This window comes from Ornithorhynchus anatinus, chromosome 7 (genome assembly GCF_004115215.2).
Source record: "Ornithorhynchus anatinus isolate Pmale09 chromosome 7, mOrnAna1.pri.v4, whole genome shotgun sequence".
NCBI classification, from domain to species: Eukaryota; Metazoa; Chordata; class Mammalia; order Monotremata; family Ornithorhynchidae; genus Ornithorhynchus; species Ornithorhynchus anatinus.
The window spans coordinates 35,037,763-35,052,107 of record NC_041734.1 but is presented as its reverse complement, the minus strand read 5'-3'; the positions used below and the strand labels follow the sequence as shown (position 1 = coordinate 35,052,107).

The following is a 14,345-nucleotide window of genomic DNA, read 5'->3' as shown; positions in this document are numbered from 1 at the left end:
CAGTCACCTAGCTGACAAGTGGGAGGGGTGGGATTCGAACCCATGACCTCTGACTCCCCAGCCCGGGCTCTTTCCACTGAGCCCCGCTGCTTCTCTAATAATGTTGGTATTTGTCAAGCACTCACTATGTGCAGAGCACTGTTGGTATTAAGCGCTTACTACGTGCAGAGCACTGTTGGTATTAAGCGCTTACTATGTGCAGAGCACTGTTCTAAGCGCTGGGGGAGATACAGGGTCATCAGGTTCTGCCACGTGAGGCTCACAGTCTTTATCCCCATTTTACAGATGAGGGAACTGAGGCCCAGAGAAGTGAAGTGACTCGCCCACAGTCACCCGGCTGACAAGTGGGAGCGGCGGGATTCGCACCCATGACTTCTGACTCCCCAGCCCAGGCTCTTTCCACTGAGCCATGCTACTTCTCTAATAATGTTGGTATTTGTCAAGCGCTAACTATGTGCAGAGCACTGTTGGTATTAAGCGCTTACTATGTGCAGAGCGCAGTTCTAAGCGCTGGGAGAGATACAGGGTCATCAGATTGTCCCACATGAGGCTCACAGTCTTCATCCCCATTTTCCAGATGAGGGAACTGAGGCCCAGAGAAGCGAAGTGACTTGCCCACGGTCACCCAGCCGACAAGCAGTAGGGGTGAGATTCGAACCCATGACCTCTGACTCCCCAGCCCGGGGCTCTTTCCACTGAGCCACGCTGTTTGTCTAATAACGTTGGTATTTGTTAAGCGCTTACTATGTGCAGAGCACTGTTCTAAGCGCTGGGGGAGATACAGGGTCATCAGGTTGTCCCATGTGAGGCTCACAGTTAATCCCCATTTTACAGATGAGGGAACTGAGGCACAGAGAAGTCAAGTGGCTCACCCACGGTCACACAGCTGACAAGGGGCAGTGGCGGGATTCAAACCCATGACCTCTGCCTCCCAAGCCCGGTCTCTTTCCATTGACCCACGCTGCCTCTTTAATAATGTTGGCATTTGTTAAGCGCTTACTATGTGCAGAGCGCTGTTCTAAGCGCTGGGGTAGACCCAGGGTCATCAGGTGGTCCCACGTGAGGCTCCCAGTCTTCATCCCCCTTTTCCAGATGAGGTCACTGAGGCCCAGAGAAGCGAAGTGACTTGCCCACGGTCACCCAGCCGACAAGCAGCAGGGGTGAAATTCGAACCCATGACCTCCGACTCCCCAGCCCGGCCTCTTTCCACTGAGCCACGTGGTTTGTCTAATAATGTTGGTATTTGTTAGGCGCTTACTGTGTGCAGAGCACTGTGCTAAGCGCTGGGGGAGAGACAGACAGGGTCATCAGATGGTCTCAGGTGAGGCTCCCAGTCTTCATCCCCATTTTCCAGATGAGGTCACTGAGGCCCAGAGAAGCGAAGTGTCTTGCCCACGGTCACCCAGCCGACAAGCAGCAGGGGTGAGATTCGAGCCCATGACCTCCGACTCCCCAGCCCGGCCTCTTTCCACTGAGCCACGTGGTTTGTCTACTAATGTTGCTATTTGTTAGGCGCTTACTGTGTGCAGAGCACTGTGCTAAGCGCTGGGGGAGAGACAGGGTCATCAGATGGTCTCACGTGAGGCTCCCCGTCTTCATGCCCATTTTCCAGATGAGGTCACTGAGGCCCAGAGAAGCGAAGTGGCATGCCCACGGTCACCCAGCTGCCAAGTGGCAGGATTCGAACCCACGACCTCTGACTCCCCAGCCCGGGTCCTTCCCCGGGAGCCCCGCCGGACGGCGGTTTAAGGTGTCGGAGAGCAGGGAGGCGTCGGGCCGCTTCTCCCGGCGCTCAGGGCGGAGGTGCTCAGTAAGCAGCGGGGCTCAGTGCAAAAAGAGCCCGGGCTGGGGAGTCAGGGGTCATGAGTTCGAATCCTGCCTCGGCCACTTGTCAGCCGGGTGACTGTGGGTCAGTCACTTCACTTTCATTCATTCATTCATTCATTCACTCAATAGTATTTATTGAGCGCTTACTGGGTGCAGAGCACTGGACTAAGCGCTTGGGATGAACAAGTCGGCAACAGATAGAGACAGTCCCTGTCGTTTGACGGGCTTACAATCTAATCGGGGGAGACGGACAGACGAGAACAATGGCGATAAATAGAGTCGAGAGGAAGAACATCTCGTAAAAACAATGGCAACTAAATAGAATCAAGGCGATGGACATTTCATTAACAAAATAAATAGGGTAATGGAAATATTCAGTGACCTCATCTGTTAAATGGGGATGAAGACTGGGAGCCCCACGGGGGACCACCCGATGACCTTTGTATCCGCGTGGCTCAGTGGAAAGAGCCCGGGCTGGGGAGACAGAGGTCATGAGTTCGAATCCCGACTCGGCCACCTGTCAGCTGGGTGACTGTGGGCCAGTCCCTGCAGCGTGGCTCACTGGAAAGAGCACGGGCTTTGGAGTCTGAGGTCATGGGTTCGAATCCAGGTTCGGCCACTTGTCAGCTGTGTGACTTTGGGCAAGTCACTTAACTTCTCGGTGCCTCAGTTCCCTCATCTGTAAAATGGGGATGAAGACTGTGAGCCCCACGTGGGACAACCTGATTCCCCTATGCCTACCCCAGCGCTTAGAACAGTGCTCGGCACATAGTAAGCGCTTAACAAATACCAACATTATTATTCTCTGGGCCTCAGTGGCCTCATCTGTCAAATGGGGATGAAGACTGGGAGCCCCACGGGGGAACCACCTGATTCCCCTGTGTGTCCCCCCAGCGCTTAGCACAGTGCTCTGCACACAGTAAGCGCTTCACAAAGACCAACATTATTATTCAGTAGGCCGGGGCGGGGGGGGGGAGGGAGGGGGCCAGCGCCGGTCCGTGTCTGTCCGCCGGCGGCGGCGATCAATAAAGTTTTTGCGGGGTTTTTGAAGGAGGAAAAAAAAGTTGTTGGAGCCGGGCGGGCGGGCGGCCGGGCGGGCTCCCGTTGGGCCCTGGCGGTTGGCCCCGCCCCTTCCGGTCCTCTGGCCCCGCCCCCTCCCCCGCCCCTCCCCCTCCCCCTCCCCCTCCCGCCGCCGCCGCCGCCGCCGAGGCCCAGCCGGAGCCGGAGCGGGAGCCGGGGATGGTCCTGCCGCCGCCGTCGCCAGCGAGGCCTCCAGGTCAGTGCCGGCGGCGCCGCTTCTCTCCCACTCCCTTACCCTCCTCCCTCTCCCTCCCCCGGCTTCCCCCCCCTTCTCCCCCCCCGTCCCCCCCTTCTTCTTCCATCTCCTTTCCTCCCTCTTTCCCCCTTCCCCCCTTTCTCCCTCCCTTCTTTCCTCTTTCCCCCCTCTTCTTCTCCCTTTCCTCTTCCCCCCCTTTCCTCTTCCCCCCTCTCTCCTCCTTCCTCCTCTGTCCTTTCCCCCCATCGTCTTTCCCCCCTCCTCTTTCCCCCCGCTCCTCTTTCTCCCCCCCTCCCCCTCCTCTTCTTTCCTCCTCTCTCCTCTTCCTCCCCTTCCCCCCCTTCTTTCCCCCTCTCTCTTTCCCTCTGTCTTCCCCCCCTTTCCTCTTCCCCCCTCCTTCCCCCCCTTTCCTCTTCCCCCTCCTTCCCCCTCTCTCCTCCTTCCCCCTCTCTCCTCCTTCCCCCCTCTCCTCTTTCCCCCCTCTCCTCTTTCCCCCTCTCCTCTTTCCCCCTCTCTCCTCTTTCCCCCTTCTCCTTTCCCCCCATCGTCTTCCCCCCCTCTTTCCCCTTCTCCTCTCCCCCCTTCCCCCCTTTCCTCCCCCTTCCCCCCTCTGCTTTCCCCCCTCTGCTTTCCCCCCTCTGCTTTCCCCTCCTCTCCTTCCCCCTTCCCCCCCCTTCTCCCCCCCCACTTTCCTCCTTCCCCCCTCTTCTTTTCCCCTCTCCTTCCCCTCCTTCTACCCCCCTCCTCTTTCCCCCCACCCTCTTCCCCCCCGTTCTACCCCGCTTTCTCCCTCTTCCCCCCCTTCCCCCCCCTTCCCCCCCTCCTCTTCCCCCCCCTCCTCTTTCCCCCCCCTCCTCTTTCCCCCTCTCCTCTTTCCCCCCTCTCCTCTTTCCCCCTCTCCTCTTTTTCCCCTCTCCTCTTTTCCCCCCTTTCTTCTTTCCCTCCACTCTCTTCTTTCCCTCCTCCCCTTCTACCTCCCTCTCCTCTTTCCCCCACTGGCCTCTTTCCCCCACTGGCCTCTTTCCCTCCACTCTCTTTTTTCCCTCCACTCTCTTTTTTCCCTCCACTCTCTTTTTTCCCTCCACTCTCTTTTTTCCCTCCACTCTCATCTTTCTCTCCACTCTCCTCCACCTCCCCTTCTGCCCCCCCTCCTGCCTCTCCTCTCTCTCCCCTCCCCTTCTGTCCCCCCTTTCCCCCCCCTTCCCCCCTTTCTTCCTCTTTCCTCCTTCGGCCTCCCTTTCTTCCCCCTCTCACTTTCGTCCCCCTCTCCTCCCCACTTCTCCTTCCCCCCTCTTCTTTACCCGCCCCCGCCACCACTCTTTCCCCCCTCACCTCCCTCCTCTCACCGCCTCCCCTGCTTGCCCCTTCTCCTCTCACCCCCTCCACCTTGCCCCCCCCCCATTCATTCAATCATTCAATCATATTGGGCACTTACTGTGTGCAGAGCACTGTACTGAGCACTTGGGAGGGTACCTTATAACAATATAGCAGACACACTCCCTGCCCACATTGAGCTTACAGTCTAATTGGCGGGAGACAGACAGTAATAGAAATAAATTACAGATAAGGACATAAGTGCTGTGGGACTGGGGGCGGGGGGAGAACAAAAGGAGCAAGTCAGGGAGACACAGAAGGGAGGGGAGAAGAGGAAAGGGGGGGCTTTGTCAAGGAGGGCTTCCTGGAGGGGATGTGCCGTCAGTAAAGCTTCGAAGGTGCAGAGAGTAATCGTTGTTGGATTAGAGGAGGGCTCCTCCCCACCTCCCCTCATTCCCTCCCCTCCACCCCCAGTCATTCAGTCAGTCCTTTATTGAGCACTTACTGCACACAGTAAGTGTGTAAGTGTGCAGTAAGTGAGCACTTACTATGTGCAGAACACTGTACTAAGTGTTTGAGAGAGTACAATACAACAGAGTTGGTTAGACAGAGAAGCAGCGTGGCTCAGGGGAAAGAGCCCGGGCTTGGGAGTCAGAGGTCGTGGGTTCGAATCCCCGCTCTGCCACTTGTCAGCTGGGTGACCGTGGGCAAGTCACTTCACTTCTCTGGGCCTCAGCTACCTCATCTGTCAAATGGGGATTAAGACTGAGAGCCTCACGTGGGACAACCTGATGACCCTGTAGCTACCCCAGCGCTTAGAACAGTGCTGTGCACATAGTAAGCGCTTAACAAATACCGACATAATGTTCCCTGCCACAAGACGTTTACAGTCTAGTTGGGGAGACAGACTTACTATCGATAGATAAAATTACAGATATGTATATAGATGCTTTGGGGATGGGAGGGGGAATGAATGAAGGGAGCAAGTCAGGATGATGCAGAAGGGAGTGGAAGAAGAGGAAAGGGGCTTAATCAAGGAAGGCCTCCTGGAAGGAGATGTGCCGCTTAGCTGTGTGACTTTGGGCAAGTCACTTAACTTCTCTGCGCCTCAGTTACCTCATCTGTTAAAATGGGGATTAAGACTGTGAGCCCCACGTGGGGCAACCTCATTTCCTTGTATCTACCCAGCGCTTAGAACCGTGGTTGGCACATAGTAAGCACTTAACAAATACCAAAATTATTATTATTATTATTATAAGGCTTTGAAGTGGGGGAGAGTCATTGTCAGATTTGAGGAAAGAGGGCGTTCCAGGCCAGAGGCAGGACATGGGGGAAGAGGTCAGTGATGAGATAGGTGAGATCGAGGTACAGTGAATAGCTTGGCAATAGAGGAGCAAAGCGTGCGGGCACGATTGTAGTAGGAGAGCAGTGAGTTGAGGTAGGAGGAAAAGTGATTGAGTGCTTCCCTTCAACCTGAACAGGCGACATGGATCTCCCACTGCTGTGACTTTCTGTCCCCCAACCCCTTTCTCCTCAGTCCTTCCCCCATCCCTTTTCCTGGTACTTGTTAAGCGCCTACAGTGTGCCCGGAACTTTATTAAGTACTGAGTGGATGCAAGATAGGTTGGACACAGCCCTTGCATGTCCTACATGGGGCCCAGAATATTAATCCCCATTTTACGGAGGAGGTAACTGAGACACAGAGAAATGGTAATAATAACGATGTTGGTATTTGTTAAGCACTTACTATGTGCAGAGCACTGTTCTAAGCACTGGGGTAGATACAGGGTAATCAGGTTGTCCCACGTGAGGCTCACGGTTAATCCCCATTTTACAGATGAGGTAACTGAGGCCCAGTGAAGTGACTTGCCCACAGTCACAGGTGGCAGAGCCGGGATTCGAACCCTTGACCTCTGCCTCCCAAGCCCGGGCGCTTTCCACTGAGCCATGCTGCTTCTTGCCCAAGGTCATAGAGCAGGCAAGCGGCGGAGACGGGATTAGCTTCCTGGTCCTTCCGACTCCCAGGTCCGAGCTCAATCCACCAGGCCACGTTGCTTCTCTCCCTCTTCCCCCTCCCCACGCAGCCATCATCAGTCGTCCCTTCCTTGCCCTCCACCCTTTTTCCCCTCCCTCTCACTTCTCACACTCCCCTCTCTGTGCCCTCACCTCTGGCCCAAGGTCACCCGCCGCCCTTCCCCTCCCCTTGGTCTTGGCCGGGCCGCTGCCCCTGCCTGCTGAAGCCATGGCACTGCCGCGCTCCCCCTGGAGAGATTCATTCGATAGTATTTATTGAGCGCTTACGATGTGCAGAACACTGTACTAAGCGCTTGGAATGGACAAATCGGTAACAGATGTGACCCTGGGGCGGAGAGCGGGTGCCCTCCGACCGCCTGGGGCCTTGCGGAAGCACAGGTGTCCAGAGGGGTGACCCAGGGAGCAGTGTGGCCTAATGGAGAGAGCGCGGGCCTGGGACTCAAGAGGACCTGGCTTCTCATCCCAGCTCTTTCATTCATTCAATAGTATTTATTGAGCGCTTACTATGTGCAGAGCACTGTACTAAGCACCTGGAATGTACAAATCAGTAACAGATAGAGACAGTCCCTGCCCTTTGACGGGCTTACAGTCTGATCGGGGGAGACGGACAGACAAGCTCTGCCACTTGTCTGTTGGGTGATCTTCAGCAAGTCACTTCGCTTCTCTGGGCCTCAGTTACCTCGTCTGGAAAATGGGGATTAAGACTGTGAGTCCCATGTGGGACAGGGACTGTGTCCAGCCTGATGAATAATAACAATTATAATGTTGGTATTTGTTGAGCGCTTACTATGTGCAGAGCACTGTTCTAAGCACTGGGGTAGATACAGGGTGATCAGGTTGTCCCATGTGAGGCTCACAGTTAATCCCCATTTTACAGATGAGGGAACTGAGGCACAGAGAAGTTAAGTGACTTGCCCATAGTCACACAGCTGCCAAGTGGCAGAGCCTGGATTTGAACCCATGACCTCTAATTGTGGTATTTGTTGAGTGCTTACTATGTGCTAAGCACTGTTGGAAGCGCTGGGGTAGGTACAGGTTAATCAGATTGTCGCATGTGGGGCTCACCATTTTTTAATCCCCAGTTTTACAGATGAGATAACTGAGGCACAGAGAAGTTAAGTGACTTGCCCAAGGTCACACAGCAGACAAGTGGCGGAGCCGGGATTAGAACCCACGACCTCTGACTCCCAAGCCCGTGCTCTTTCCACTAAGCCACGCTGCTAACTTGTTTCTACATCAGTGCAATGCCTGGCACACAGTAAGTGCTTAACAAATGTCTTAAAAAATATCTATGAAGGTCAAGGGTCCTCTCCCCGCTTGAATGTCTCCTTGCTGTCCCTCAGTTTCCAACAGCATGATTTAATGGATAGAGCTCGGGCCTAGGAGTCAGAAGGACCTGGGTTCTGATCCCACTCCACCACATACCTGCTGTGTGATGTTGGGCAAGTCATTTCACTTCTCTGCCTCAGTTACCTCATCTGTAAAGTGGGGATTAAGACTGTGAGCTCTGTGTGGGACAGGGACTGTCTAAACCAATTACCTTGTTCCTGCCCCAGCTCTTAGTACAGTGCCTGGCAAATAATAAGCACTTAACAAATGCCACAATTATTATTATTACCTCAATGGCAGGAAGGTGGGCAGCAGTTGAAGGGGCCTGGAGGTTTAAAAAAAAAAAAAAAATCCCAGGCCTGATGAATCCCCGGTGGTGGGAAAAAAACTTCCAACTTGGATACATTCCTCAGGGGTGTGTTTGAACTATTGCTGCCCTCTCAGGGTTAGGCAGGGTTATGGGGACGGGACAGGGTTGCGAACCATCCGTAAATTCATAGCCCTTCTATAAATATGGTTCTAAATCCGTCGTGGCGGTAAAGCTTGTAAACACATTTCGGAGTGTGTCAGTGCAGGCTGCCCCTGGCCGGGGTGGCGGGGAAGCGGAGGAGGCAGGAGGAGGAGGAATCTTAGTGGTGGGTAGGCGGAGGAGGAGGAGAAATCCCGTCAGATCTGGCCCGGAGGCCCTCCTGCCTGTGGCATTGCCTCCCTGCTCTGGGTCCCTGGAGCAACACCTGAACCCTGACAACTTTTAGCCCACACAGGCCATCAGTGGCATTTATTGAGTGCCGTTGTTGTAAATTGTCCACCACTCATTGGGCATTTTCCCAACAAAAATCTGCTTGATGGGTGTATCATTCTTCATCATCCCGCACTTCTTCAGGTTCTGTCACCATTTCTTGTCCGACCTAGCCTTGCTTTGATAGAAGCAGCATGGAGTAGTGGATAGAGCGCGGGCCTGATAATCAGAAGCTCATGTGTTCTAATCCTGGGCCTGCCATTTGTCTGCTGTGTGCTTGGGCAAGTCACTTCACTTCTCTGAGCCTCAATTTCCTCATCTGTAAAATGAGGATTGAGACCGTGAGCCCCATGAGGGACAGGGACCGCATCCAACCCGATTTGCTTGTATCCACCCCAGCTCCTAGTACAGAACCTGGCACATAGTAAATATTCAATCAATACCACAATTATTATTATTGCTGCCTATATGCAAAGCACTGTACTGAGCTCTTGGGGAAGCACAGTACTAGGTGGGCGAAATTTCCAATTATTTATTTGTCTCCCCAAGAAGATGGTAAGTTCCTTTTGGGCAGGGAATGTGTCTGTTGTTACATTATACTCTTCCATGTGCTTAGGACAGTGTTCTGCACACAGTATGTACTCAGTAAATACGACTGTTCACAAGGAGCTTTTACAGTTTACAGGGGGAAACAGACATTAAAACTGGGCATGCCTGCCCTCGCTTGGCAGTCTGCAGTGGCAGAGCCAGCCCCTTGGAGACTGGGCCCAGATCCCCTCTCCTTCCCATCCCCTTCACCGCCTCCTCCCCTCTCTTCCCTTCCCTTCCTCTCCATGGTCAGGGAGGGAGCAAACTCACCTGTTGCAGCGGCCCCATCCCGGGCCAGCTGAGCCGCCTGCTACCTCCTCTTCCTCCCCGATAAGCTCCCGCGGTCCTTCAGGTTCCTCCGTTTAGGTCTGGTGGCGCCCACCCTCCTCCTTACTTGGCAGGGAGATGATGTCGTTTCCTGCTCCACCCCATTTTTCCAGAAATGCAGCTGGTCTGTGGACCTGGCCGGCTGCAGGGTGGGAATTCTTCTTCTTATAGTAACTGTTGAGCGCTTTCTATAATAATAATGTTGGTATTTATTAAGCGCTTACTATGTGCCAAGCACTGTTCTAAGCACTGGGGTAGACACAAGGGAATCAGGTTGTCCCACGTGGGGCTCACAGTCTTAATCCCCATTTTACAGATGAAGTAACTGAGGCACCGAGAAGTTAAGTGACTTGCCCAAAGTCACACAGCTGACAAGTGGCCAAGCCAGGATTCGAACCCATGACCTCTGACTCCAAAGCCCGTGCTCTTTCCACTGAGCCACACTGCTTCTACTATGTTCCAAGCACTGTTCTAAAGCCCTCTGGTAGATGCAAGGTAATCAGGTTGGACCCAATTCATGTCCCACATGGAGTTCACAGTTTTAATCCCCCCTTTACAGATGAGGTAACTGAGTCCCAGAGAATAATAATAATGGTGGTATTTGTTAAGCACTTACTAGGAAGCAGCATGGCTCAGTGGAAAGAGCTCCGCCTTGGGAGTCAGAGGTCATGGGTTTGTATCCTGGCTCTGCCACTTGGCAGCTGTGTGACTGTGGGCAAGTCACTTCACTTCTCTGTGCCTCAGTTACCTCATCTGTAAAATGGGGATTAACTGTGAGCCTCACGTGGGACCACCTGATGACCCTGTATCTCCCCCAGCACTTAGAACAGTGCTCTGCACATAGTAAGCGCTTAACAAGTACCAACATTATTATGTCAAGCACCGTTCTAATTGCTGGGGTAGACAAAAGGTTATCAATTTGTCCCACAGTCTTAATCCCCATTTTACAGATGAGGTAACTGAGGCCCAGAGAAGTGAAATGACCTGCCCAAGGTCACCCAGCAGAGAAGTGGCAGATCTGGGATTAGAACCCAGGTCCTCTGAGTCCTAGGCCCAGGCTTTCTCCACTAGACCGCATTGCTCCCTGTGTCACCCCTCTGGACACCTCTGCTTCTGTAGGACCCAAGGAAAAAAAGAGATCCACTACACTCTCCCTTTCTCTCAATTCTTCTCCCCTCTCCCTCGTCTTTCCTTCTCCCTTTCTTCCCACTTCCCTTCTCTTTCCCATCTTGTCTTTCCCTCTTTTCTTTCCCTTCTCCTTACCCCCCTTTTGCATCTTCTTACCACTTCTCCTTGCCCCCAATCCTCTTGTCCCTTTTTCCTCCTTAGTACCTCTTCCTCGGCTCCCAAATCAGCTTGCCTGAGAAGAGCATGGCCTCGTGGATAAAGTACGGGCCTGGGAATCAGAGGCCCTGAGTTCTAATCCTGGCTCTGCCACTTGGCAGCTCTGTGATTTTACATTTATTATAGTGCGTGGCATAGGGTGAGTGCTCAACAAATACCATAAAAAAAAGGGAAAAAAGTGCTGAGTCCTGCCACTTGAGGACTCTGTGACAGGAGGAGCCAGGGAGGAAAGGGAGCTGTGATATCTAGGCAATTTCTTGTTTCCCCGCAACGTCCCTTTCTCCCCTCGTGTCTCCGTTTGTGTCCCCTGCAGTGCTTTCCTCCTGTTTGCTGGGAATTCAGTACCGGCTAGGTCGGGGACAAATAGATGTCAATAACCAAGAGAAGCAGGATGGTGGAATGGCTAGAGCACGGGCCTGGGAGTCAGAAAGTCATGGATTCGAATCCCAGCTCTGCCACTTCTCTGCTGTGTGACCTAGGGCAAGTTATATCACTTCGCTGGGCCTCAGTTACCTCATCTGTCAAATGGGGATTGAGACAGCCCCACGTGGGACGGGGACTGGGGTCCAACCCGATGTGCCTGATTCCACCCCAGTATAGTGCCTGGCACGGAACAAGCGCTTAACAGATGCTTCCATTATTATTATTAACTGATGCCCTAGTGCCATCTTACATTATCAATTGTATTGTGCAAGTCATCCAGTTATATTTATTGAGCACTTAGTGTGTGCAGAGCATTCTATTAAGTGCTTGGGACAGTACAGTGTAACAGACTTGATAGACATGTTCTCTGCCCACAAGAAGTTTAGAGTCTAGAGAGGGAGACAAATGGCAGTAAAGAAGTTTGAAATTCAAGCACTGTTTTTCATATTGTTTTGAAAAGTTACGTTCAAGCGGTTGGCCACTGGGCGAGAAGGAGCTAACTTCATTTGGGGTTTGGTTGGACTCTTCTGGGAGGGATTTTCCCCCCCACTGGTGCATTTAATAGGGTACTTCCGGTGGGGTCCAGGACCCAGTTTACGGAAAGCTCGCTCATCGCCCTCATTTTCGATCACGGGTTTACTTTGGAAAGCGATGCAGCTCCAGTGGAAGCCGGGCTGGCTTTCTGAATATTGCGTTCAGGGAATTTCATTCATTCATTCAGTAGTATTTATTGGGCGCTTACTATGTGCAGAGCACTGTACTAAGTGCTTGGAATGTACAAATCGGTAACAGATAGACACAGTCCCTGCCTTTTAACGGGCTTACAGTCTAATCGGGGGAGACGGACAGACAAGAACAATAGCAATAAATAGAATCAAGGGGATGAACATCTCATTAAAACAATAGCAAATAAATAGAATCAAGGCGAATACATGGTGATGAGCAGGGCTAAAAAATTCGGCAAAAGGATCTGGATGGGAAAACTGGAAGCGCTTAGTACAGAGCTTGCACACAGTGAGCGCTCAATAAATCCGATTGAATGAAGAAAGGGCTGGATTGCTCACTGCAGAGAAGCAGCATGACTTAGTAGAAAGAGCCCGGGCTTGGGAGTCAGAGGTCGTGGGTTCTAATCCCGGCTCCGCCACTTGTCTGCTGTGACCTTGGGCAAGTCACTTAACTTCTCTGTGCCTCAATTACCTCATCTGTAAAACTGGGGATTAAAAAATGTGAGCCCCACGTGGGACAATCTGATTACCCTGTATCTACCCCGGCGCTTAACTGTAAGCCCGTCAAAGGGCAGGGACTGTCTCTGTTACCGATTTGTACATTCCAAGTGCTTAGTACAGTGATCTGCACATAGTAAGTGCTCAATAAATACTATTGAATGAATGAATGCTCAACACATAGTAAGAGCTTAACAAATACCAGTTGTTATTATTATTATTAAAGGCAGCGGATGCAGCGTGGTGGGGTTTTTGGCCCTGAGCTGAGCCGCCTGGACCACAGACTCTGGGGTGGCGGGACTGGGCCCGGGCCCTGCTCTGTCCTGGCAGGTGGGGCAGGATCAGGCTCTGCTCCCATCCACCCTGGCAGGCCGGCAGGCCGAGAGGAGTGGGCATGGCCCCATGTTGCTGTAGCCTCCTCCCAAGGTCCTGGCCAGGGCCCCAAACCACAGCTGTGTTGGACAGTCGGGCAGCCAGTGATGAGCTGGCACAAATTTGGCCTGGGCATTCGATGGGGGAGATTGGAGGGAGCGAGGTAGGGACCCACTGGGGTGGGGGCGGGGGGCCGAGGGGAAAGCCGACAGGAGACCATCTCCGGCTTGATCCAGGGACCTCGGCCTCACCTTGCTGGCAGCTCCTCGAAATCCCTTCACCCTACTTTCCTCTCCCTGGCACCCCCACCTTCCCCGATCCCCAGAGGAGCTCATTTTCGCTTTCGCTTCTGCCGCTCAAAATTGCGGAAACTTCCCCACGCCCATTTCTGTGGAAATCTGTGTTGATTTCCGGCACCGGTAATTGGAAGCTGCTTGAGGTTTTGGCCTTTGCCCCCATTGCCCTCGTTTTTCTCTTTTTCCAAAGTTTAGGAGGCAGAAGGGCTGCTTTGTAAAAACATTGCCCTTTATCTCTAGCTGCTCTTTGTCCTCGCTTGCTAGTTCACAAGCCTCTGTGACCAGAAATCCCCAGCCTCTTCTGAGTTTCGGGTATCTCATCTCACTGCCCGTTGGACATGAGTCCTTAGGCTTAGGCGGAAGTGCTGATACAGTACCCGGGGGAGGCAGAATGTCAAGAAGTTAGCGCTTAGTTCAGTGCCTGGCACAGGAGTGCTTAAGAAATACCATAGTAAAAAAAAAAAGTCATGGTTTGGAACACCTCTTTCTCTCTACATCCTCATGGGCAGGGTCAGAGGACAATGGTGCAGTCAGTGTCCAGGAGACAGAGACCAACCCTGAGGGACTTGATGAAGCCTATGTGTCTCCCATTATTATTAATAACAATAATAATAATAATAATGGTATTTGTTAAGCTCCTATGTGCCAAACACTGTTCTAAGCATTGGGGTAGATATACGGTATTCAGGTTGTCCTGTGCGGGGCTCACAGTCTTGATCCCATTTTACAGTTGAGGGAACTGAGGCACAGAGAAGTTAAGTGACTTGCCCAGAGTCACACAGCTGAGGTGCCGGAGCCGGGATTAGAACCCACAACCTCTGACTCCCAAGCCCGGGCTCTTTCCACTAAGCCACACTGTTTCTCCATTAGAAAAGAAGCAGCGTGGCTCAGTGGAAAGAGCACGGGCTTTGGAGTCAGAGGTCATGGGTTCGAATCCCGGCTCGGCCACTTGTCAGCTGTGTGACTTTGGGCAAATCACTCTGACGGGCCTGGGTTCTCTCCACTAGGCTATGTGTCTCCTTGATGCTTTTCCAAAGTCATTCATCTCCTCCTCCCCACCTTTCCTCAGCGGAATAGACTTCCCAAGCAATCAGGGTGGATTATTGCTGATTGGGCTTCCCATTCCTTTTGGTTCCAAGCGATGTAGGCGCAAGCACGCAGTGCCCTCCTGCCCCAAGCCTATGAGCAGACCAGGCTGCAAGCACTCTGCCCCTCACGGCTTTGGTAGTTGGGGGCCCAGCTGGCACCCGAGA

At 53.0% G+C, this 14,345-nt stretch overlaps 1 protein-coding gene across 2 annotated transcripts in view; it reads left to right on the top strand.

Annotated features, from left to right (window-relative positions):
- The first annotated feature begins 3,026 nt into the window (after window positions 1–3,026).
- The window catches only part of UBE2F (ubiquitin conjugating enzyme E2 F (putative)), a 177,632-nt gene continuing 166,313 nt past the window's right edge, over window positions 3,027–14,345 (top strand). The window contains exon 1 of one of the 2 annotated variants that reach the window (XM_029068630.2): window positions 3,027–3,103. The gene's annotated coding sequence lies outside the window, so the exon portion shown is untranslated. The remainder of the gene's footprint in view (window positions 3,104–14,345) is intronic. The other variant, XM_029068631.2, reaches the window with a different exon arrangement.